General features: G+C 45.0%; 1 long non-coding RNA gene across 3 annotated transcripts in view; it reads left to right on the forward strand.

The window, feature by feature from the left end:
* Positions 1–23,978, forward strand: part of LOC129503575 (uncharacterized) — a 31,426-nt gene that overhangs the window by 4,343 nt on the left and 3,105 nt on the right. Inside the window, exons 2-4 of one of the 3 annotated variants that reach the window (XR_008663197.1) lie at positions 694–2,909; positions 4,757–4,956; positions 8,399–12,217. This is a non-coding gene — a long non-coding RNA (uncharacterized LOC129503575). Of the gene's footprint in view, positions 1–693; positions 2,910–4,756; positions 4,957–8,398; positions 12,218–23,978 lie in introns of those variants that run through there. The other 2 variants (XR_008663195.1, XR_008663196.1) reach the window with 2 other exon arrangements.

Genomic DNA, 23,978 nt, shown 5'->3' on the forward strand with positions numbered 1-23,978 from the left:
TGTGCAAACTGTTTAATTTCTCGTGTTTGCTCGCAGAGCTGGGCTCCAGGGCTTGCCCAGGGCGGTAAGTACCCGCATGTGGCTAGGCGGGGGGTCCAAGTGAAGGTGGGTAGGTGGCTGGAGGTGGGGTACAGGCGCCTTCCTCACCAAGCCCTCCAGCCGCAGCAGCTCTTTCTGGGAGAGGGGGACCACGCCTCACCCGATTCAGGTGAGGCAGACTTGTACTCCGACCCAGCCTGGAGGCTCCAATCACACTCCCAGAAAGTGGGGGCACCCCGGGGCCCTCATGGCCATCTTTTCCTGAATCCTTCTCTGCAGGATGGCGGTCAGGTGTGCCCGGATCTTGACCTAGTTTCCACATAGAACCAAGCAGAGTCTTGAGCTGTGGATGCTGGAGCCCAAGGGTCATTCACATCTCAGCTCCACCCCTACCAGCTGGGCCAGACTCTGGACTGGGCCTCAGTGTCCTCTTCTGTAAAATGGGAATAATTAATGTATTTACAAGGTCACAAGGTGGCCACTGAAATAAAGTAAATAAATATAAACAAGGCACCTAAAATAAGACAGGGACTCAATTAATGACTTCATTTTGCCCAGAAGTCTCTTTTGCAGTGGACTTCATGCAGTGTTCTGTGGGGTTTGTGCTGTTGTGTGATATTTTCATTCATTCCATATTTTCTTTCTCATCTCTAGGAAAGCTTTAACTCTCCTGAAAAGGCCACAGTACTTCCTCCTGAGAGCTTTGTTAAGTTGACCCAAACTGGACAAATGACTGGGGCCTTAGATGCCCCCTCTTGCAGGTGTGACATTATCCGGTGCTTGCTGGCCAGCTGGGTCCTCTCTGTGTGGGAGACTGAAGAAGGCCCTCTTTTTTTTCTTTTTAAGACTATTCATGAGAGACACAGTCAGAGGGATAAGCAGGCTCCATGCAGGGAGCCCAATGTGGGGACTCGATCCGGGACTCCAGGATCACCTACAGGATCACGCCAGACACTTAACCGCTGAGCCAGCCAGGCGTCCCACGTGCAGAAGCCTCTTAACATCAGAGTCATTTCAAATGATTCAACAACCAGCATCAAAGCAAAACTAGGAAGACTCAGAAATTAGACAATTCTAATTAAATATTGATCTGCACTTAGACTCCTGGTATCTAAAGACCTTTGTTGGAGAATACCGCAATCACCAACAGAATACCTATGTTATTGTTGCAAATATTGCTTTCTCTCTTTTTCTTTTTCTTTTTTCCTTTATAGAAGTGACCTGTAGCTTCCAAACACTGAAAAAGATGGATTTTGGGGGTGGGAGCGTTTCTTTGCAATTCCAGAAACTGAGGATTTATGGATTTATAAAGGGGAAGGGGAAGAAGAAGTAATTGAAAAAGAAAAATGTAGTGAATATTTGGTAATCTCAGCTGAATTGCTCTAAGACAAAGTGTTCTGGGTGACTTCAGAGCTCTCCCTCCAGCTGTCACCTTGAATACCCAGAGCAGGTTTTCCTAGTTGCACTAATGGGACTGGGAATTTAATCAAGTGGGAAAACCTGAGTCTTGTCAGAGGGTGGAGGAAACAGCTCTGGCTGACCCCCTGCACTTCTCTGGTACCAGCAGGACAAGGTATGGAGGGAGTTGAATTCCTAGGCTCTATTTCTGAAGCGAGGAGCGTCACAGAATGTGGGATGGCAGTCGGCTTCCTCTGAAAGGAGCCTAAAAGACCATCAAGTCCACACATCATTTTACTCTGGGACAATCAGAAGCAAGGAGGAGACCTGACATTGCCTAGTAGTGCACAGCAAGCTGCTGTCACACTGTGATCCTACTTCTTGATTTACTCTGTGACCTCCAGGGCCAACTGCTTCAGCTTGCTCTGTCATTTTGCAGAAGAGCCTAGTCAGGGACACTGATGTGGCGCCAGCAAGCATTTTGTGGGGTATCCTGTTGCCTTGGGCTGGTGTGATTGTTGTCAGAGGCCTCAGCTGCGTTTGTGAGCCTCCTTTACGGGCTCCTGCTTCTCACGAGTCCCGTGATAATAGCATGTTGTGAGCACTGCTAGGAGCCAGAAGCTGGACATCCCAGGCAGAAAAGGACGTGGCCCAAGGGCTTGTACTCTAAGAAAGAAGAGAGTATCCTACTGATGGCTCCAGTCCACTAGCCTCAATGCAACCGTCACTATCACAGCCTCTTCTAGCAGACGTGTACCAGGCATCGTATCGGGCTGGCAATTTCTCTGGACTTTTCCTTCCTCGGCATCCCTGATTCCTCACCCACTCTGATCACCAACAGTATTCTCAACTCAATGATGAGGTCAACAGGAAGTGTGTGGCAGGGATGGTCCCTGTTGGTGCAGCCGGGTGAAGATGAGGAGGTCCAGGGGCACCTGGGTGGCTCAGTGGTTGAGTGTCTGCCTTCAGCTCAGGGCCTGATCCCGGGGTCCTGGGATTGAGTCCCACATTGGGCTTTCTGTTTTTAGATATAGTACCTGACAGCCTTTGCTGAACAGGGCAGCAGCTCTGAAACCACACTTGCTTTAATAAGCACCACCCTTTATCCAAATGCTTTTCAGCTTCTCTGCCCTCACGGAAACCTTGACACCTCACACTCCTGCTACTAGAATCTGATGCCTTCAGAAGTTGGTTTGTTTTTGTTTTAAGTGGGGGGCAAAAAGTGCTCTAATGTCTTGCTACTCACCTGTGCTTCTCACCCCAGCAGTGTCCTCACCACCTGGGAGCTCCTTAAGAAATGCGGAACCTCAGGCTCTGCCTCTTATCTAATTAATCCGGATCTGCATTTGAACAAGATCCTCAGTGGACTCCAGTGTACATCAGAGTTCCAGAAACACTGCTCTAGCAGAAGTTGGAGGCCACCATTTGGTGTTTAACAACTGATGGTTATCTGATGGGCGAATAAATCCCAGGTAGGAATGCCACCCCAGTTGGCAGCAGGAGGGCAAAGGCAGAGGGGACTTCCAGGCTCTCCTAGGTGGTACTAATTAATTGCATAGATTGAAAGGTTTCCTAGGAACTGAGGGGGCTTTGTGGCTCTGCTTGTTCACATATTCTATAGGGTATTTGCAGTACTTCCCTTAAGTACTGTCTCCTATATGCGATGATTTATTTCCTACTTGTCTCTGTAGTACTTGAAAGTAGTAGATGACTTCAGATGTGGGTTTTCAACATTGTTTTGTTGAATGAAGCAAAACTGGGAGAGGAGCCCTGGGGATTATTCTGGCATCAATGCTAGAGCTGATTCTATAGGCAGTCTCTCACGGGACCCCATATTGTCTTATTTTACCGGTTATTTTCAGACTTAAAAGACCTACAAGAACTCAGAGAAGTATAAATATAATTATGGAGGATAATACTTTTGGGGAGATTGCAGGATAGATGAGGCTGCTGTTTTCCCTTTTTTAATGTTAACATGGCTTAGAAAAGTATATTGGAGATGCTGTGAATGGTGTCCAGTATGGGCTTTGCTTTTTCTAGGCAACTGGCTTTCTTTTGGGTTGATAATTATAGCTTTTTGCTCCTGGTTAACTTGAGTGGCCTTCCCGAAGTTATGACTGAGGAACTTTGGCTCATAACCTTGACTCTTTCTTTAGCATAAAGATTTCAGCTGCTCTTCAGGCTAAATTTGCACAGAAAACTAGAGATACACATTACTGAAAATAGGAAATTATTGTAAATTATAATACATGACAGAACATGGGGGAAAGACTCCAGGTGGGGAGAAAAGGAAATTACAAGGAATAACACTTCCCTATGGGCTGTAATCAAATAGCAGAGGTCTGATGAATGGGTCACCGGATCTGTGCCTGCAGGTGACAGCCCAGTTCCTCCCCTTGCTCCCTGTCCTCTTCATTCATTCACCACCAGATCTGGCATTCACTGCATGCTACGCACTGGATGGGGTGACATCGGAGTCCCTTGGAACAAATGTAGGGTTCTTTGAAGAATCTATAGGTTCCCACGTGTGAAAAGAGCTGTCCTTCTTAGGGACAGACCCTCATTTGTAATTTGCCTGTTCAGCAGGGCCACACTCCCCCTGGAGGGCCTAGAGCAGAACTTGTTTCTTGGCCTTCCAGCCTCCTGGCTCCAGCACTCCTTGGCTTGTGTCTGCATTTCTCCAATGTGCCTCTGGGGTCACACCGCCTTCTCTTCTCCCTCCAGCCCCTCACTCCGAAAGATCCTGGTGCTTGTGTTTCAGACCACCTGGTCAATCTCCCTTTCTTAGGATCCTTAGCTTAATCAAATATACAAAGTCCTTTTTGTGTGTGATATTCCCAGGCTCCAGGAATTAGACGTGATGTCTTGGGCCGGGGGGGGGGTGGTGGTGGTGGCAGGATGTCAGTTAGCCTCAGGTCGGTACCTGGTGCAGTGCCATAGTGGGAGCTCAGACCCACTAGGCACTGATGCCCTGAGAACAAGGCCACCAGCGGGGGCAGAGGCGTGGCCCACAGGAAGTGGGGTGGAAGGTGAGGGAAAAGCATGCTCTGTTTCCAAACTTAGCAGAGCGATCCCTTCTCCTTCCTGTCTTTCTTCCCTGTTCCCTCTTCATCTTTTCTTAGCCCTTTCTCATCACCAAACTCCTGGCTCAGGATTAAAGCTGCTGTGATACATTTAGGCCACATTATGAGTTAAGCCATCTTTAGTTTCTAACCTAAGCCTTTGTTATCATACTTGCTGGTGTGCACACACAATGGCTCTGTCTCAAACCTAGCTAATTAAGGCTCAATCTTTCTCCCCCCCCCCCCGACTTCTCCAGCATCCTTCGCCTAGTTGGCCGCAGGTCTTTTGGGAATGCTGTACCCCTGCACAGTAGGACCTGTGATCTGAGGAGATCTTGGATGTACATCCTAACTCTGCTTATGTGAAGGTCTTGGGCAAGTTGCTGCACCCCGGTGTCTGCATCCATGAAACAGAGTTGATACCCGCTTCCTAGGCTTATTGAGATGACTCAGCGAGGTAATGTTTGTGAAGTTCCTGCCGCAATGCCCAGGCCCTAGGGGGTGTGCATGGGCTGACATCCTCATGGGTTGGTCTGGTGGGGCACCTGCTGTCTTCCTGGAACAGTGCTGAGCCCTCTTATGACAATGGGGATCAGCTCCCGGTTGCTGCCTTTCAGGAGTTTATTGAGTGAGACAGACCCAGGAAGGGAATCTGATGCAAGCTGGCAGGAGGCAGGTGGTGGTAAGAAGAGCTCAGAGAGGACTTTCTGAAGGAGATGATTAGTGAACTGAGTTCTGAATGATGAGTTGGGTGTGTTGTTTCCTAGGGCTGCCACAAACGTGGTAACTTGAAACAATGGAAATTAATTTTCCTAAGTTTTGGAAGCTAGAAGTCCAAAATTGAGGTGTCATCAGGGCCATGGGCCCCCTGAGGACTCTAGAGGAGATTTTGTTCCTTGTCTCTTCCATCTCCGGGTGGAACAGGTGCTCCTTTGTTTGGGGCAACATAACTTGGGTCTTTGCCTCTGTCTTCATGTGGCTGTCCACATGACTCTCCTCGTCTTATTAGGACATTTGTCATTGGATTTAGGGGCCACACCTGGATAATCCAGGATAATCTCATCTCAAGATCCTTAATTATATGTGCAAAGACCCTTTTGCCAAATAATGTAATAACCGCAAATCTGGTTGGGCATTAACTTTTGAGAAGTTCAACCCACTGCAGCGAGTAGGAGGTAGCCGGGCAAAGTCAGGTGGGAAGGCTGCCCTTAGTAAAAGGGGTGGCACAGAGAAGGGCACGGAGGCATGGAATGGCTTTCTGGTTTTGGGAAACACAATGTAGTCTTACTAGCTCATGCACTGCGAGGAGGGCTGAGGTAGGAAATGAGTGGAGAGGCAGTCCTTGGTGGGGGGCAGACTGGGCACAAAGTAGTAGAATGTTTGTCAGAGGCTGAAGTAAAGATGCTGAGGTTCCGCATGAGAGTTAGAGGTGGCTGAAGATGTTTGAGAGAGCAGATCCAGCAGGACCTGGAGAAGGATGCAACATGGCAGGAGAAGAATGGGGAAGATCATTGCTGGGTTTCTGGTTTGGGGAATTCACTACACGGAGACTCCACTGATAGTAGCAATAAGAGAAGAATGTAAGGGAGCCATGGATACAGGGCAGGTGGCTAGGAGAAGATGGCTGATTAATTTGGGGCATATAAATCCTAAAGCTCATATAAACACCTGTAACTGGGTGCCTGGAAGATAAGATAGGAAACTGCAGGTTAGAGATGAAGAAGGTCAGTGTCAGTGTACAAGGACCCACAGACAGTTACAGTGGATGAAATCACTTAAGAGCTTAAAGGAGAAGGGGAGGGGGCCAAGGACAGAATCCTGGGGGATGCTCATGGGCACAGAGAGGGAGAAGGCCACCAACCAGGAAGGGGTCATTGGAAAGGAAGAAGAGCTCAGAAAGTGCTAGGATTCCTAGGAGCCAAGGTGCAGATGGTTCCAGAAGGAAATACTCCAAAAAGGAGCATTGTGAGGATATCCGGTGATGAATTCAGACCACATACCTGTAAAGACAGTCCTCATAAACTACGGGGGCTGGAGGGAGTGGGGGCATGAGGTGTATCTGTGTAGCACAGACCCACGCAGAGCCCAGGCCACTGGCACCCTGCAGAGGGCAGTGGTGGGTGGTGTCCTGCTTTTCTTTCTCCTAGGCTAATAATAATAATGGTCACCTCTTAGCCAGCATCCCTCTCCTTCCTTGCACTAAGCGCTATGCAGATCTTTGCTCATTTAATCCCCACAATGCAATGAGTAGCATGTTTATTTGCCGAGGTGTGGGGATTTCAAGGACACTTGACCCAGGGGCTTAGAACCATTAAATGGTAGAGCTGAATACATAACCACCACCATTGCCTTGAGCCCATTGAGCTCAGAAGTCACAGAAGAAGACTTCTCAGCTAAGAAACTCACCCCCACCCTCCAACAGCCAAATGTAGCTGCTACTTCACCAAGCTGGAAGGCAGTTCTTCTCAACATGCCCAGAGACCTTGTAGATTTATTCTCCCTCTTACATCCCCCAAAGGTACAAGTTACCCATAATCCTCAGATACTTCAATTCGTTTTCTCTCTCACTCTTAATCTCCACATTTCTGATACTCCAGTTATACAGCAATGTTCCTGAGCTCTTTTATACACCAAAAGCTTTTTGACAAGGCACAGCCTGAGGTCCATGAGAGAGACTATCTGGGGTGCCTGGGTAGCTCAGTTAGTTAGGTGTCCGACTCTTGATCTCAGCTCAGGTCTTAATCTCAGGGTCGAGTTCAAGTTCCACGTTGGACTCCATGTTGGATGTGAGTCTACTCAAAAAAAAAAATTTGTTTCCCCCCATGGTTTGGTTTTCAAACACCATGTGTTTGGATCTGTCTCTTTGATTTTTGATGCCCTGGTCCATAATCTGGCCTTTATTTGGATACCGTTGCTGTACAATGGCTTGTCAATAATGTGAGGTTATGATGTTGTGGTTATCAGATGCTTAGGATAATGAGCATCTTTTTTTTTTTTTAAGATTTTATTTCTTTATTCATGAGAGACCCAGAGAGAGAGGTAGAGACACAGGCAGAGGGAGAAGCAGTCCCCATGCAGGGAGCCTGATGCAGGATTCGATACCAGGACTCCAGGATCATGCCCTGGGCGGAAGGCAGACGCTCAACCACTGAGCCACCCAGGTGTCCCATGAGCATAGGTTTTAAAAAAATCCTTTGTCATAGGTTCTGATGTATTTCTCAATTAGTCAATGTGTGGCCTTTTTTCTTTCTATTAGGATAGTTGATTCCCTCTCCCCTTACCTCCTTATTGGCTCAAGAATAAAGTCTGTGTGATCAGTTTAAAGTTTACTTGATTTGCAAGACTCATTTTGAAAAAAGATAAACGGTATTAGTATTAGGGACCTGGGAGCTTAGTGACCCAGAGCTGGGCAAGTTTGGACAGTTCGGGGGTTAGCTGGTGCCCTCTAGTGGTCAGAACTATTCAACAGCTTCTAAGAGGAGGGTTGACCTTTGTGGGCTGCAGGCTTAGAAAGAAATGAGTCTGTCTGCCTTGGACTTGCTGTTTGGGTACAGGCTATGTCTTGCCAGGGTGCCTCATCTCTCTGGCTACAGTATTTTTCTGTATGAGTTGGGGTGAACAGTAGTGAACAGTCAGCACGTACAATAGGCTGCCCAGGGAGACCGGTTGGGTGTGAAGGGAAGGCAAGAGGGCAGGTTTGCCCCCGCAAGGAGCCCTGTCATAGCCTCACCATGCTGCTGCATGTGAGCTCTCCGAGGCCGGGACCCTGCCTTCTTCATCTTTACGTTCCTAACATCTGACCCAGGGCCTGGCATGGAGAAAGTATTCAAATAAATATTGAAAGAAGGGAGGCCAAAAGGAAGGAAGGTGTGTTGGTGAACTTGTTTATATTTGCTCAGGAGCTGGAAGGTCAAGATGAAGTCTGCAATGTGGAGCTTAGCGTGGCACCCCTCACACCAGAAACACGACCCAGAGGTGATGATGGTACAGCTGCTGGAGGTCTCATGCTGCCTGGAGGAAGAGTAGGCACCTGGATCCTGGCACTACAGCTTGGAATGCTTCTGAATTCTTTGCCTTCTAGCAGAAAGGGAGTTTATTTTTTTCTTTCTTTTTTTTAAGATTTTATTTATTTATTCATGAGAGACCTAGAGAGAGAGGCAGAGACACAGGCAGAGGGAGAAGCAGGCTCCATGCAGGGGGCCTGATGCGGGACCCGATGCTCGAACTCCAGGATCGCGCCCAACCCCTGAACCACCCAGGCGTCCCATAAGTGGGGTTTCTCTGCCTGCTAGAGTGGGACGTGGCTTCTCTGAAGTGCAGCTTGCAGAGAAGTCAGTTCTCCCACAAGGGGCCTTGTATGACTTCTCAGCCAGTCCTCATTGGAGTGTTTTTGGCACAGCTGTTGGCAGAGCTCTCCTGCCAGGTGACCTGGGTTCTGGTCCTGGCTCTCCACTTTGTAGAGTTGGGACTTGTCGACCATGATTGCATGGGCCAATTCCTTAAAAATCTTTCTCTGTCTCTTTCTCCCTTGTACACACACATACATACACACCCTCTTGGTCCTGTTTCTCTGAATCCTGATCAGTACTCCCAGAATCGTGTTAGCTGCTGGGTAGAGCGATCAACAGACCCAAGAGACTCAGCCAGGTCCCTGAGAGAATCCCTTGCAGTGAAGGATTGGAGGTCTGATGGTACCTAGTGATGGCGGACAGTGGACACACAAGGGGGGGGGTTGGAGAGCAGAGTGTGGTCAGGAGAGACCCCCAAGGAGGACGTGGGTTTGGGTTGACCAAGGATGAGTGGAGCACCTGGAGAACCAGGCTGTGGGGCAGTCGAGGCTGAGGGAGCGTATGAAGCAGGGCATGGAGGTATTGAGGAGCCATGGGGAGAGGGGGCAAGTCTCCTCACCCCTCCTCTCTGGTTGGCTGTCACTTCCAAGGGAAGCCTTTCTGGCTTCTGTATTTGGGTGAAGCCCTTAATATGTAGTCCCAGCATCCTGTACTTGTGACACATAATCCCATTGTTGTGTAATTGCATTTTTTGACTGATTATTCGATAAATAATCTGTAATCTGAGTGTAAAGTGACTCGGAGAAGCTTGTTACTGGTGATGGGGAACAGAGTGAGGGGTTCTTACTGAAATCCATGAGACAAGTGACAGAGTGACGAAGGCAGTGGCTGTGGGGATGCCGGGGTGGGCGGAGACAGACGTTAAGGAGAAGGGGCTGTTTGCCGCAGGGCTCTAGATTGTCTCTTTCTGGTTTATTACAATCTCCCCAGAATTTAGTGTGGCATTTGGCACACATAGGGACTCTGTCACGTTGGTTATGGAATAAAGGAATGCCTAGTAGACACGTGCCTGGCACACAGTGGTGCTTCCTGAATATTTTGCCCAGCACCTGAACATTTTGTTGCACCTCAATGTTGTGTACTTTACTGAGAGTCCTAGCTGCCAGGGTCCTGCTTCAAGTGTTGAGACATCTGGCTGCCTCCCATATCTTGCAGTAAGTCCTGAAGACTGTTGTGTGAGCCACCAGGTTGTGTGCACACCAAGGGGGAGTCCCTCTGTTTGTGACAGGTTGGGGTGAGTCCTCCTTTCCCTTCCCACCAAACAGAAAGCCCCATTCTCTTTGGGAATGCAGGCCAAGAGTATGCCCTTCCCCAGACTCGGGCAGTGAATCCTTGTCTGGTATGTTGTATGTGCCAGGAATGGTATTAGGAGCTTTACACATATTGTTTGATTTGCTATTTTCAGTTCTTTGAAGTGTTATAATCTTCATTTTCTGGAGGAGGAAACTAAGGATGGGTCACCTGGCTGGTAGGGGTAGAGAGGGGAGGGCCATCCTGCAGGCTCTGTACCCTCCTCTCTGTGCCAGGAGGTCTCAAGCCTGGCTGCCGGTTGTAACCCAGGCTTGGTATTCCATCAGAAGCTCCAGGCCCAGGGCCCAGGCATCAGTATTTTTCAGAGCTTTCCAAATGTTGGCAGTGTGCACCCAAGGTTGAGAAGCACTGTTTCTCAGGCCTCCCCTGGGGCATCTCTCTGGCTTCCAGATTCTTGTTCCATCACTCCTTGGCTGTCCCAAACTTGTGATACTCAAAACAACACTCTGCCCTCTTCCCCTAAATTTGCTTCTCATAACCTTGCTTTAGAATTCCTTCACCCAAGGAACATGGGAATGTGGGGTCGTCTGTGAGTCTAGCTTTGCTCCCACAGCCTCTGAGTCCTGCTGATTTCATCTTGACACCTCTCCAGTCCCTCTCAGGATCCCCACAGCTACTATCATTACTGCCTCATGGGTTTTCCTCTTGGGTTTTGGCAATAGCCTCGTGACATTTTGCTTGCCGCCAGCAAGCTCCCCCAGTGCGTTCTATGTCTACTGGTGCTAGGTCCGTCTTTCTAAAATGCAAAAATCCTTCAGTTGCCTCCCATTGGCTTTGAGAAAAGCATCCCAACTCCTCAATATGTCCTATCCTGCTCTAAGGTACCAGTCTTCTGCTGCATTATTTCAGGCAGCCTACAGTCCTGTGTTAAAGCACCCGCAGTGTTTCCTCAGAGCGCTAAGCGCCCCTGTGCCTGCCTCTCCCTGCGGTCTCTTGTGTTTCCAGCACCCCCCTTTTCCTGGGTAAATTCAGTTTATCTTTCATGACCCTGTTCAGGAGCCTCTTCCAGGAGCCTCCCTAAATGACCTCTGACCACAGAGCTGGTTTGGGTATTTCTCCCATGTGCTGTAGTGAGAGCACCTTGAATTATGTTGTATTTTCCTACGTGGTTGACTGTTTCTCCACTAGATTGAGAGGCTCTGAGAATTAGGCATTATTTTACTCATACTTGAATCCCTGAAGCCAAGCAAATTGCCTAGCATGGCACACAGCACACATGTAGTCACACAGCGTGTGTTTGCTGAATGAGGAAGTACCATGAGATGATACAAAGCTTGGACCCTGAAGGTAGGCCACCAATGCATAATGTTGGAATTGAGAATGGACGGGATATAGGATAGTGGGGAGAAAGGAAAAGGAAAAGGCAGAGAGCCATCAGAAGATTCTAGTATCTGGGGTAGGAAGACATAAGCCTAGTGTAGAGCTTCAGATACAGAAACAAGGAGCAAGAAGGGAAAGGCCAAACTTAGGATCACATTATTTTTTATAAAGATAGGAACATTTTTAGAAAACATCTTGGATGCATTCAAAAAGCAACTACATCCAACATGGTGTCAGGGGAATACTTGATTCTAGATTCTTGAACTATTTTAATTAGGAGTGAATGTCTATCTGTACGTTTCTTCTGTGACCCTGCTGCAAAAGGCACTTACCATATTTGTGGCAAATAAGGCCTTTCCTATGTGGGGGGAATCTCTGCATTAGGACTTCTTTGCCTGGAGGTAGAAACCAGAACTCAGTGTCCCAGTTTCCCTTGAAGTCTGGGCACAAAAACTGACCTAGAATCTGCCAGTCAGACTTTTATTTGGAAGAAGACAATCTAAGAAAAGAAAGCTGACTGGAGTGTCTTTCTGGAAAGGGGGGCTTGTGGTGGTGGATGGACACACAGCGTTCAGAATAGCAGTGTCAGAGGCCCCGATAGGGTCCTCCAGTGTTCACTGTCGTGGTGGGACCTGCACCTTCCCTCAGTGGCTGCGAGGTGTGAGAGAAGGCCTGTGGGGTGAGTGGCTGTGGTTCCCGGCTGCAGACTCCCCCCCCCCCCAATTCTCTGCTGCTCCTGGAAACACTGTAAGCTACCTTCTATCCTTTGACAATTTTTTTTTATGATAGTCACACACACACACAGAGAGAGAGAGAGAGAGAGAGAGAGAGAGAGAGAGGCAGAGACACAGGCAGAGGGAGAAGCAGGCTCCATGCACCAGGAGCCCGACATGGGATTCGATCCCGGGTCTCCAGGATCGCGCCCTGGGCCAAAGGCAGGCGTCAAACCGCTGCGCCACCCAGGGATCCCGACAAATTTTTTTTAAATAAATATTTTATTTGTTTATTCATGGGAGACACAGAGAGAGGCAGAGACACAGGCAGAAGGAGAAGCCGGCTCCCTGCGGGGAGCCCCATGCGGACTCGATCCCAGGACCCCGGGATTGTGACCTGAGTCAAAGACAGACGCTCAACCACTGAGCCCCCCGGGCGTCCCAACAAGTTTATTTTCTGTTTAAACACTCCAGTGGATTCTATTGCTTGCAACCAAGAACCTTGACTGATAGGACTGCTTAGGCCTAATAGGATAAGGTGTAAGGTGTTTGGGAGAACCTTGTGATCAAATCTGAAAACCGAAGATAGGCTATGGTGTAACAAGCAAAGACAAAAGAAAGTAGAGAGCTTAGTCTTAGTATCCAACAGGATGGGATTCAGGTCCTCCCCCTTCCCGACAGGCACTGTGTAATACTAACAGGTACAAGGAGATAAAATAGCAAGGGGGATTCACAAACTGAGTCTTACAGCACCTCCATCCGTAAAGTGGGAATTATAAGCAATATAAAGAGAAGTCTACATTTCCTACTTCTAGTCTGTGACATTGAGTGAGGAAGAGCTGTTGAGGGAGATCGAATTCATATCTTGGGAACAGAAAATGGACCTTCTTCCTAAGTGTCTGGGTAATATTTGTCAATTACAGATTTTCCAAGAATATAAACAGTACAGAAAACATTCAATGATCATCACATAATAAAATCAGACATTAATAAAGCCAGAAACAAAATGTCTCTTCCAGTAGGAGATTAAAAATCTATTTACATATTGAAATACTTAAAGAGGAAATGATAAGATGTCTGGGATTGGGTTAAGATGAGCCAAGATTGGTCAGATACTGATTGCTGTTGAAGCTGGGTGGTGAGTATATAGGAATTCATTATACTATTCTCTCTACTTCTGGGTATGTTTGGAATTTTCCACTAAAGAATTTTAAAAGCACTTTATTAAATGTTCTTGGTATAAAAAGAAGGCATGGAAATCAAATTGTAAAATTTCTAGGAACCAACAATAATGAAACCTATAGAATATAGATAAAGCAGAGCTCATGAGAAAACTTATAGTCTAACTACTTAATCAAAAATAGAAAGAACTAAATATTCAACTCAAAAAACTGAACAATAGAGAATAAGAAAAGAAGCCAAAGAAAAGCAGAAGTAAGAAATGAAACACAGATAAAAAGCAGAAATTCATAAATTGGTAAATGGGAAAAGGTGGTGCTGAATCCAAAAGCTGGTTCTTTGGTTTAAAAAAAAAATCCTTAGCATCAATCTAGAAGTAATGAAAATAACTTGCAATTAGAATAAAAAAATAATCCTGAGAATAAAACGCTTACAACGAACTGGGTCACAGGCTTATCGCAAATCATGCTATGATGCTCACCTTTTTACCCAGATGTTTGCAGAGATTGACCAGTTGGACCATAAACTTGATTATGTGCTAATAGCAAAGGTGGACCTGATGCAGAACACTCGTGTGGAAGGAAAAGTATTTGCAGAGGAATTTTGAAAAGAAGCAATTGTGCCATAACTGATTTTCAGTGAATTTCTCCCTAAAATTGAGATGTGCCCATGAACAGAATATTTCCTTTCACGGTGATCACTTTGGCCTGGGTGGCCGCTCCCGTGGCTTGCTCCTGGTTTGAGCAAACACTCCCTCCAGCCGGCACCAGAGCCAGATGCAAGCAGCTGGTACAGCCTCCCCCATCAATCTCAGCACTCAAATCCTCTCTGGACAGAGCTGTGGTCAGAAATGTGAGCTGAGTTCATTTTGGCCGGTCATCCCCCTCCTCTCCAACCTCCTCCACCCCTTTGTTCTCTCTTCTCTCTTCTGCTCTATGCCTCCCAGGTAGGTCACCGTGGCTCTGATGACTTTCCCACCAACATTTTCCATTCTGCCCTTGTCCACCACAAGTCACACTTTTGCTCTTGTCTGCAGAGACCACCTCCTGTTGAGTTGCTCATTCTCTCCTGTCCCTGACTGTCATGTCGCGGCACCCTGAGGGGACCACCTCTAAGCTCTGCAATTCCATAACTGAGGCCCAGAGGCTCCCGCGCACGTGTGTGTTCACCTCTTCACCTCTGGTTCTCGGTCCCTACTCTACTTTGGCCACTCTGCCTTGGGTCCAGTTATCCCTGGGGAATATTCACCTGGGAGATTGTCCAAATGCCTTTCTAACCATAATCCAGTGTCTCCCAGAGCTTCTGGCTCTGTCATTACACATCCCACAAAGATTTCATTAGCACCTGCTATGCCCTAGGGACCATGCAAGGCACTGAGATGCGGTCGTGGGCCAGAGACACGGTCTCTTCTTGCTCAGAACCTGTTCCAACTGGAGGAGAACAATAATCAAATAAGGACCTCATTGTTAACTGAGGCAAATGCAGGGAAGAAAAGCCCTGCTACCCATCCTGTTCTGATCACTGTTGCGGTCTCCTCTACATTCTTCAGGCGCCAGGAGGCCCTGCTCACCCCCACTTGTTTTCCATACTACTCTCCCCCCCCCCCAGCTCCCTCTCCCCTTTCCTTTGGCAGACTCACAAGCACAGAGTCAACTCTGCTTTACCTCTTCCTTCCATGAAACTGGGCTCCTGAGTTATGCTGATCCTCACAAAGCAGCATGAATGGGTGTCCACCCCCCCCCACTTTGAAAACATCCAGCCCTAAATGCACCCTCAGGGCTGCTTAGCAATGCTCACACACACGTCCTGGTCTCCTCAGTTATCATTCCAGACTCACTCACCTTTGCCCCTGCATGATCTTACACCCTCTTCTCTGGAGATGTCTTGGTGTCTTCACAAAGAGAGTGGTTACTGCTAAGGAGAGCTCTTTGCCCCCCACTCTCTCCCCATACACCCACCTGGGTTATATTCCTTCTTACCTCTTCCCCAACCCCCCCCCCCATAAGGAGCCCTTTCTCTCAGGGGCTCATTTCTCCTCTCCTGCCTCTCACCTGGCCCCTGTTTTCTGAATCCCATTAACTTCCTACCTCTAAGAACTTGCTCCATGGGGTCACCCCTTCTTTTCCTACATGATCCAGCTTTCTCCATTCCCTAGCTCCTTCCCCTTAACACAAACCTATTCAATATGTCCACGTCCTGAAGCAAACAACAGTAAAAACTCTCTTACCTCTGATTTTCTTTCTAGCTCTTTTTTCCAGTTTTTAGCCAAGCATCTAGCAAGAATGGGCTCCACTCATGGTCTCTTTTTCCTTTTCACTTGTAAACCCCACCCACTGAAATCCAGCTTCCGTGTTCACTGCCCCAGTAAAATTGTCTCATGCATCTTTGTGCTCAAATCCAATGGACATTTGACTTCTATTGGCATTTGGTGTAGGTGACACCATCCTTCTCAAAGCTTCTTCCTCACTTGGTTTTTATGACACTGCTTTCCTGGTCTTCCTGTTATTTCTGAACTCTTCTCAATCTGGATTTTTTTTTTAAATCTCTGCGAGTCCTTTATTTTTTTATTTTTTAAAAGATTTTATTTATTCATGAGAGACCAAGAGGAAGAGACACAGGCAGAGGGAGAAGCAGGCCCCATGCAGGGAGCCTGATGTGGGACTCAATTCCGGGGCTCCAGGATCACACCCTGGGCAGAAGGTAGTGCTAAACCACTGAGCCACCCAGGCTGCCCTTTACGAGTCCTTTAAATATCCAGTTCCAGTTCCCTGGATTCTGTCCCCTGCTATGTGCATTTTTTCTCTTACTCTTCCTACTCTACTTGAGTGATTTCACTCACAATCATGTTTTCAAATGTACCCACAGGTTCATTAAGCTAAAAATCTCTTTTTCTTTCTCTAGAGACTTTTCTCCTGACCCCAGATGTGTATCTCCACCTAGATGTCCCTTAGATTAGTTACACACAGCATTTCAGGACTGGAGCCATCATCTTTCTCAACATGCGTGGATGCATTCCAGTATTCCTGTCCTCTGCTTCATGTGCCAGGGAACTGTAAACACATGCAGCTGTCCAAACAATTAAGAATATCGTTGAAGAGCTTCCTTTCCCCACTTTCCAAGCACTGTTCATGATTTTTCTTAAATATATTCACCCCTGCCCTTTAACCACCCCTCGCCACCCCACTCCTGGCATCCCACTGCCAAAACCTTGTTTCAGATGCAATGGCCTTACGTTAAGCATTTCTGCTTCTATTGTCTCTCTCTCTAAAAAGGATCTAGAGAGATCTTTTTAGAAAAAAATTATTCTTGGGCAGCCCGAGTGGCTCACTGGTTTAGCACCGCCTTCAGCCCAGGGCGTGGTCCTGGAGTCCCAGGATCGAGTCCCATGTCGGGCTCCCTGCATGGAGCCTGCTTCTCCCTCTGCCTGTGTCTCTGCCTCTCTCTCTCTCTCTCTCTCTCTCTCTCTTTCTCTCTCTCTCTAATGAATAAATAAAATCTTAAAAAAAGACAAATTCTTAAAAATTATTCTTGAAATAATTGACATAAAATGGGTCACTAGTTTCAGGTGTACAACATAGTGATTTGGCAATTATATACATAACTTGGTGCTGACCATGGTAAGTGTAGTCACCATACAACGTTATTACAGTATTATTAACTATATTCCCTATGCTCACTTCTTGTCTCTGTAATTTTATTTTATAACTGGAAGTTTGTACCTCTTAATCCCTTTCAACTATTTTACCCATCCTCCTACCTACTTCCCCTCTGGCAACTGCCAGTTTATTCTCTGATTTTGAGTCTGTTTATTTTTGGGGTGCCTATGGCTCAGTGGTTGAGCATCTACCTTTGTTTGGCTCAGGTCATGATCCCGGGGTCCTGGGATTGAGTCCTGCATCAGGCTCCCTATAGGGAGCCTGTTTCTACCTCTCTCTGTGTCTCTCTCATAAATAAATAAAATCTTAGAAAAACAAAAGTCAATTTATTTTTGTTTTTCAGATTCCGCCATGTTCCAAAACATGATACTTATCTCTCTCTGTCTTATTTCACTTAGCATAATACCCTCCGGGTTCATCCATGTTGTTGCAAATGGCAAGATTTCATTTTTTGTATGACTGATATTCCATTGTGTGTCTGCGCGAGCGTGCGCGCATATATATACCACCAACAGTGCGTGAGGGCTCCTTTCTCTCTACATCCTCACAAATACTGGTTTCTTCTCTTTTTGATACTAGCCATTCTGAATAAGTAAAGTGATAGCTCATGTGGATTTGATTTGCATTTCTCTGATGATTAGTAATGTTGAGTATCTTTTCATGTATCTGTAGGCTCTATGTCGTCTTTGCAAAAATGCCTATTTGGGTTCTCTGCTCAGTTTTAAATTGGATTGTTGTGTTTCTTTGGTGTTGGATTGTATGAGTTCTTTACATATTTTGAAGATTAACCTCTTATCAGATCTGTTATTTGTAAATATCTTCTCCCATTCAGTGAGTTGCCTTTTAGTTTTGCAGATAGTTTTCTTTGCTATGCAAAAGCTTTTTATTTTGGTATAGTCCCAATAGTTTATTTTTGTTTTTGTTTCCCTTGCATAAGGAGACCTACCCATAAATCTGTTGCTAAGGCCAGTGTTCAAGAGATTATACTGCCTCTGTTTTCTTTTAGTAATTTTTGGTTTCATGTCTCACGTTTAGGTTGCTAATCCATTTTGAGTTTATTTTTGTCTGTGGTGTGAGAAAGTGGTCATTCTTTTGCATGTAGCTGTTCAGTTTTTCCAGCACCATTCACTGAACAGACTGTGTTTTTCCCATTTTATGTTCTTGCCTCCTTTATCATAGATTAATTGACATTTATGCATAGGTTTATTTCTGGGCTCTCTATCCTGATCCCTTGAGCTATATGTCTGCTTTTACCTCAGTACCATATTGTTTTGATTATACATTGTTGTTGTTTGTCTTGAAATTTGGGATTGTGATTCCTCCAGCTTTGTTCTCTCTCAAGAACATCATAGTGAATTGGCAATTCTACACATGACTATGATGAATGTAGTCACCACCTATCACCATACAGTTTTGGCTCTTTAGGGTCTTTTGTGGTTCCATACAAATTTTAGTATTATTTTTCCAGTTCTGTGAAAAATGCTATTGGTATCAGTATTTTTATGGGAACTGCATTGAATCTATAGATTGCTTTGGGTATTTTTGACATTTTTACAATATGAATTCTTCCAATCCATGAATATGGTATATCTTTTTATTTGTATCATCTTCAGTTTCTTTCATCGATGTCTTATAATTTTCAGAGCATAGATCTTTCATATCCTCTTTAAACTTACTCCTAGGTATTTTTTAATTTTTGGTCCATTGTAAGTGGGGTTATTTTCCTAGTTTCTCTTTATGCTACTTCATTATTAGTGTATAGAAATGCTACCAATTTCTAGGCATTAATTTTGTATCCTGCAACTCTACTGAGTTCATTTATCAGTTCTAATAGTTTTTTTTATGGAGCCTTTAGGATTTTTGATATATAATATGTCCTCAGCAAATAGAGACAGTTCTACTTTTTCCTTACCAATTGGATGCCTTTTATTTCTATTTCTTGTCTCATTATTATGGCTAGGATATCAATACTGTGTTGAATAAAAGTGGTGATAATGGACATCCTTTTTTTAAAATTTTTATTTATTTATGATAGTCACACAGAGAGAAAGAGAGGCAGAGACACAGGCAGGCAGAGGGAGAAGCAGGCTCCATGCACCGGGAGCCCGATGTGGGATTCGATCCCGGGTCTCCAGGATCACGCCCTGGGCCAAAGGCAGGCGCTAAACTGCTGCACCACCCAGGGTTCCCGATAGTGGACATCCTTGTCGTGTTCCTTATTTTAGTGGAAAAGCCTTTTCACCATTATGATGTTAACTGTGGGTTTTTCATATATGGCCTTTTTGTTATGTTGAGGTATGTTCCCTCTAAATCTACAGTGTTGAGAGTTTACCATGAATTGATGTTGTATTTCATCAAATGCTTTTTCTGAATCTATTGAGATGATCATATAATTTTTACTTGCTGATGTGATATATCATATTGACCAGTTTGCAAATATTGAACCATCCTTGTGTCCTTGGAATAAATCCCTCTTGATTCATGGTGAATGATCCTTTAAAAAAAGTTTTTATTTTTTATTTTTGAGAGAGAGAGAGAGAGAGAGAGAGAGAACAAGTTGGGAGGAGGTGAGGAGCAAAGGGACAGGGAGAGAGAGACTCTTAAGCAGGCTCCATGTCCAGTGTGAAGCCTGACACAGAGCTTGATTCATGACCCTGAGATCATGGCCTGAGCCAAAATCAAGAGTTGGACACTTAGGGCAGCCCGGGTGGCTCACTGGTTTAGCACCGCCTTCAGCCCAGGGCGTGATCCTGGAGACCCAGGGTTGAGTCCCGCATCAGGCTCCTTGTATGGAGCCTGCTTCTCCCTCTGCCTGTGTCTCTGCCCGCCACCCCCCCCCCCGTGTCTCATGAATAAATAAATCTTAAAAGAGTTGGACACTTAACTGACTGAGTCACCCAGGTGCCAAGTGAATGATTCTTTTAATGTATTGCTAGATTTGGTTTGTTAATAATTTGTTGAGGATTTTTGCATCTGTGTTCATCAGCAATGTTAACCTATAGTTTTCTGTTTTTGTGGTGTCTTTGTCTGGTTTTGGTATGAGAGTAATACTGCCCTTGGAGAATGAATTTGGAGGTTTTCCCAGAAAGATCTTTCTGTCCCATAAATCAGGTAATGTTTTTCTCTCCAGAATTTACCAGTGGCTCCCAACTGGCTCCAGGACAAAGCCTAAAATCCCTCCCATGGTGCCCAAGACCTTCACAGAGGCCCTGCCCTGCTGAGCTGCTCTCAATCTCATAGTCTATGTTCCAGCAACACTGACCTGATTGCCATCTACTGAGAACACCCCTCCCTTCTCTTTCCCTTTAGCAGATGCTTTTTATTCCATAAAAACTGCTCAGACATGCCTTCTGAGAGGCACCAAGGAGATATGTAGCATACTTCTCCCACTTCCTTTCATCATACCTCCAATATAGTAATTATAGTATCACCACTTGTAAGTCTGATAAGCTCCAGATACTACACCTGCTTCTATTCATATCCTGAGTTTCTAACACAGTTCTTGGTATCTTGCTAGTGCTCAGTAGATATTTGCTTGGATTATCTTGACCTCAAACTCCTTGGTAGCTGTTCCTTCTTTTTCTGTTACAAATATAGGGACCCAAAATGGCTGTTTCATATCATTGATCTAGTTTTCTCCCTCTTCCTTCCTTTGCCACTTAGATTTCTTTCCTCCAGTCTTTCTTTTGAGAGAAAGCTCTCTTCTCTCATGGCATATCTTGAATTTTTCTTCATTCTGTATCCTCTTGAGACCTAGCTTGTCCTGTGAAAATAGATTCTGAAACACTCTGGCCAGGCCCCAGCTTTTGTGGTGGATCAGAAGACTAACCTGCCACTAGGATTGTGCACAATTTCTGGCCTGGCTTTGTCCTTCTTACTGGCTTCTTCTCAGCTGATAGGCCTTTTGTTTGCCAGTGTTAACTCTTGTGCTATTTGCTTTTCTAGTCTTTGTTTCAAGTTCTTTCTTCGGACACTTAACTACCAGGAAGAAGAGGAGGGACATTTTCCACTAAGAACTAAATTATAAATGGTGTCCTTCCTGTCAGTGGTATGGCACCTGCAGGGTGCATCTAAGGTATGCACCTTAGATGTTCCACATCTAATGGAACACCCTGGCTTTCACCCTAATGTCCTGGACTTTTCTCCAGAAGTCAGTGCTCTCATACATACCCTCCTGCCCTAGTTGTACTTTTTTTTTTTTTTTTAATTAGCGACTCCTGGGTGGCTCAGTGGTTGAGCATTTGTCTTTGGCTCAGGGCTTAATCCTGGAGTTCTAGGATCGAGTCTCACATTGGGCTCCCTGCGGGGAGCCTGCTTCTCCCTCTGCCTGTGTCTTTGCCTCTCTCTCTGTATTTCTCATGAGCAAGTAAATAAAAATCTTTTAAAAAATAAACAATAAATTTAGTTAATTAATTAATTCATTAATTTTAGAGAAAGAGAGCATGTGAGTGGGGGGAGTAGCAGAGCAAAAGGAAGGGGGAGCGAATCCCAAGCAGACTCCATGATGAGCTCAGAGCCTGATGCAGACCTCAGTCTCACCACCCTGAGATCACAACCTAAGCAGAAACCAAAATCAGATGCTTGACTGACTCTGTCACCCAGGTGCCCCAGACTCTTACTTTTTAACCTTCAACAGTTGGTGAGAAATTTTCTGATCTTCAAATTGGGACTTTAGATTTTTTTTGTGTGAATTTATTTGCTCAATAAGCCTTAAGAAACATGACCATTATGTTTCTTTTAAGTAATCATTATGCCAATTTTACTAAAAAAGACTAAAATGACACCAAATTGGAATTGTTCTGATAAAGGGCGTGAGAGAGATTGCTTGCAACAATGGTCATTGGCCATCAGTGTTTGGGAAGTGAGGGCAAAAGTGGTGTTAGAGGTTGAATTGTGTCCTCCAAAAACATTTGTTGAAGTCCTAACCCTTCATTCCTAATGTTATTTGGAAATAGGGTCATTGCAGATGTGATTAGTTAAGATGGAGCCCTTAACCCAATATGACTGTTGTCTTATAAGATGATGGGAACACCTAGGGGGCTCAGTCAGTTAAGTGGCCAACTCTTGATTTTGGTTCAGGTCATGATCTCAGGGTTCTTTCATGTTCATGATTTTTTTTTTTATTTATGATAGTCACAGAGAGAGAGAGAGAGAGGCAGAGACACAGGCAGAGGGAGAAGCAGGCTCCATGCACCGGGAGCCCGATGTGGGATTCGATCCCGGGTCTCCAGGATCGCGCCCTGGGCCAAAGGCAGGCGCCAAACCGCTGTGCCACCCAGGGATCCCTGATCTCAGGGTTCTAAGATTGAGTCCTTTGTCTGGCTCCCGGCTCAGTGGGGAGTCTGCTTGCAGATTCTTTCTCCCTCTCCTTCTGCCCTTCCCCCTGCTCATGTGCTCTCTCTCTCTCTCTGCGATAAATATATACATACATATGTATATATAAAGAAGATGATATAAGGACACAGAGAGGACATCATCTAACACAGAGATTAGAGTTATGCAGCCTCGAGCCAAGGAAGGCCAAGGACTGCCAGCAGGATTAGAAGCCAAGAGAAAGGCGTGGGATAGATTAGAGCCCAGCCCTGCTGGCTGGCAACTTGACCTTGGACTTCTAGCCTCTAGAACTGTGAAAGAATACATTTCTATTGTCTTACCCAGGTTATGGTAATTCATTACACCAGTCCTAGGAAGCTAATAAAGGCAGGTAGTATTCGAGGCTACATGCATCTTCTAATAAGAGTGACACATGGGTTCATTTTTGGCCTCATTGGCAGTAGTGTCATGTTCACATTTCTGCAGATTCAGCTACAGCCCCCATTCCTTTGAAGGAGGCATTTATAATAACTAATGCAGGAGAGCTCAAGGCTGCAAGAGGAACAAATTAATTGTTTGTAAATTATGGTCGGTTCATATAAAACATGATTGGTCTTTTGCCAAGTGCCCCATGGTGATCAGGTATCTTTCCTTTGTGAAAGGATGGAGTGGATGTTGGTGGATTTTAGGTAAATGCATTGAAAGTTGATTTGCCAAAATTTTATTTTGTGGAAATAAAACTTGCCTAATGATGAATTCATTGGATTTACCACATTTGCTGATTTAGTAAATTTGTCATTCGTACTGAATGACTTTAATAGCCAACAGTGTTCTGGAAAGATTTAGCTAACTGGTTTTCAGTTTTGTCAGGTCTGTCTAGCAGTATTGAAGTAAGATTCAATTTCCAGAAAGCTAACAATCCTAGATCAGTATAGCCTCATTATGAATAAATATACTTGGGATCTGATAAAGCATATTTTATGACTAGGAACCCCGATTTCAGGGTTTTATACGGAAACTTTTCTGTTAGATTTTAGTTTGACTGACTTTATTCACACAGTTTTAGGACCGTTCTACAAATTTCTTTATTTTTTATTTTTATTTTTTTTTTACAAATTTCTTTTTTTTTTTTTTACAAATTTCTTAAATACTCTGTAAACTTCATTGGTAATTTCTAGCCAGTAGGAGCCAAATTTTAGTATATGATACAGTTTTTCCTATTGTTTCCTGCCTTATTTTATATTCTACCCATATTTCAACTTTTAAAAAATTATTTTGCTATTTTATTTCTTCATTCACATTTTAATACTCATGGTGTGAATATATATATCCATTTTTAGACCTTCATCAAACAGACCGTCTTTTGTAGTAATATCTTTGGGCATCACCACTCTGAAAGGTGTTACCCATTCACAGTGAAGCTTTCTGCGGAAACCATGACCAAATCTGTATATCCCTATTGCTCCCTGTTAGAAACAAGAAGGTAGCATTTTTAAAAATTTAAGCATTTGTAAAGATACAATAAATCTAATGGTTTATAAAGTCAAGAAAAAGTTGTGTTTTTGCTGGTTTCACCAGTTTTTTAGTCTCTTTGATAGTGTTGGTGATAATTAAGAACTTTTGTTGTAATTTAAGAAG

Source organism: Nyctereutes procyonoides, unplaced genomic scaffold (genome assembly GCF_905146905.1).
Source record: "Nyctereutes procyonoides isolate TBG_1078 unplaced genomic scaffold, NYPRO_anot_genome, whole genome shotgun sequence".
Lineage (NCBI taxonomy): Eukaryota > Metazoa > Chordata > Mammalia > Carnivora > Canidae > Nyctereutes > Nyctereutes procyonoides.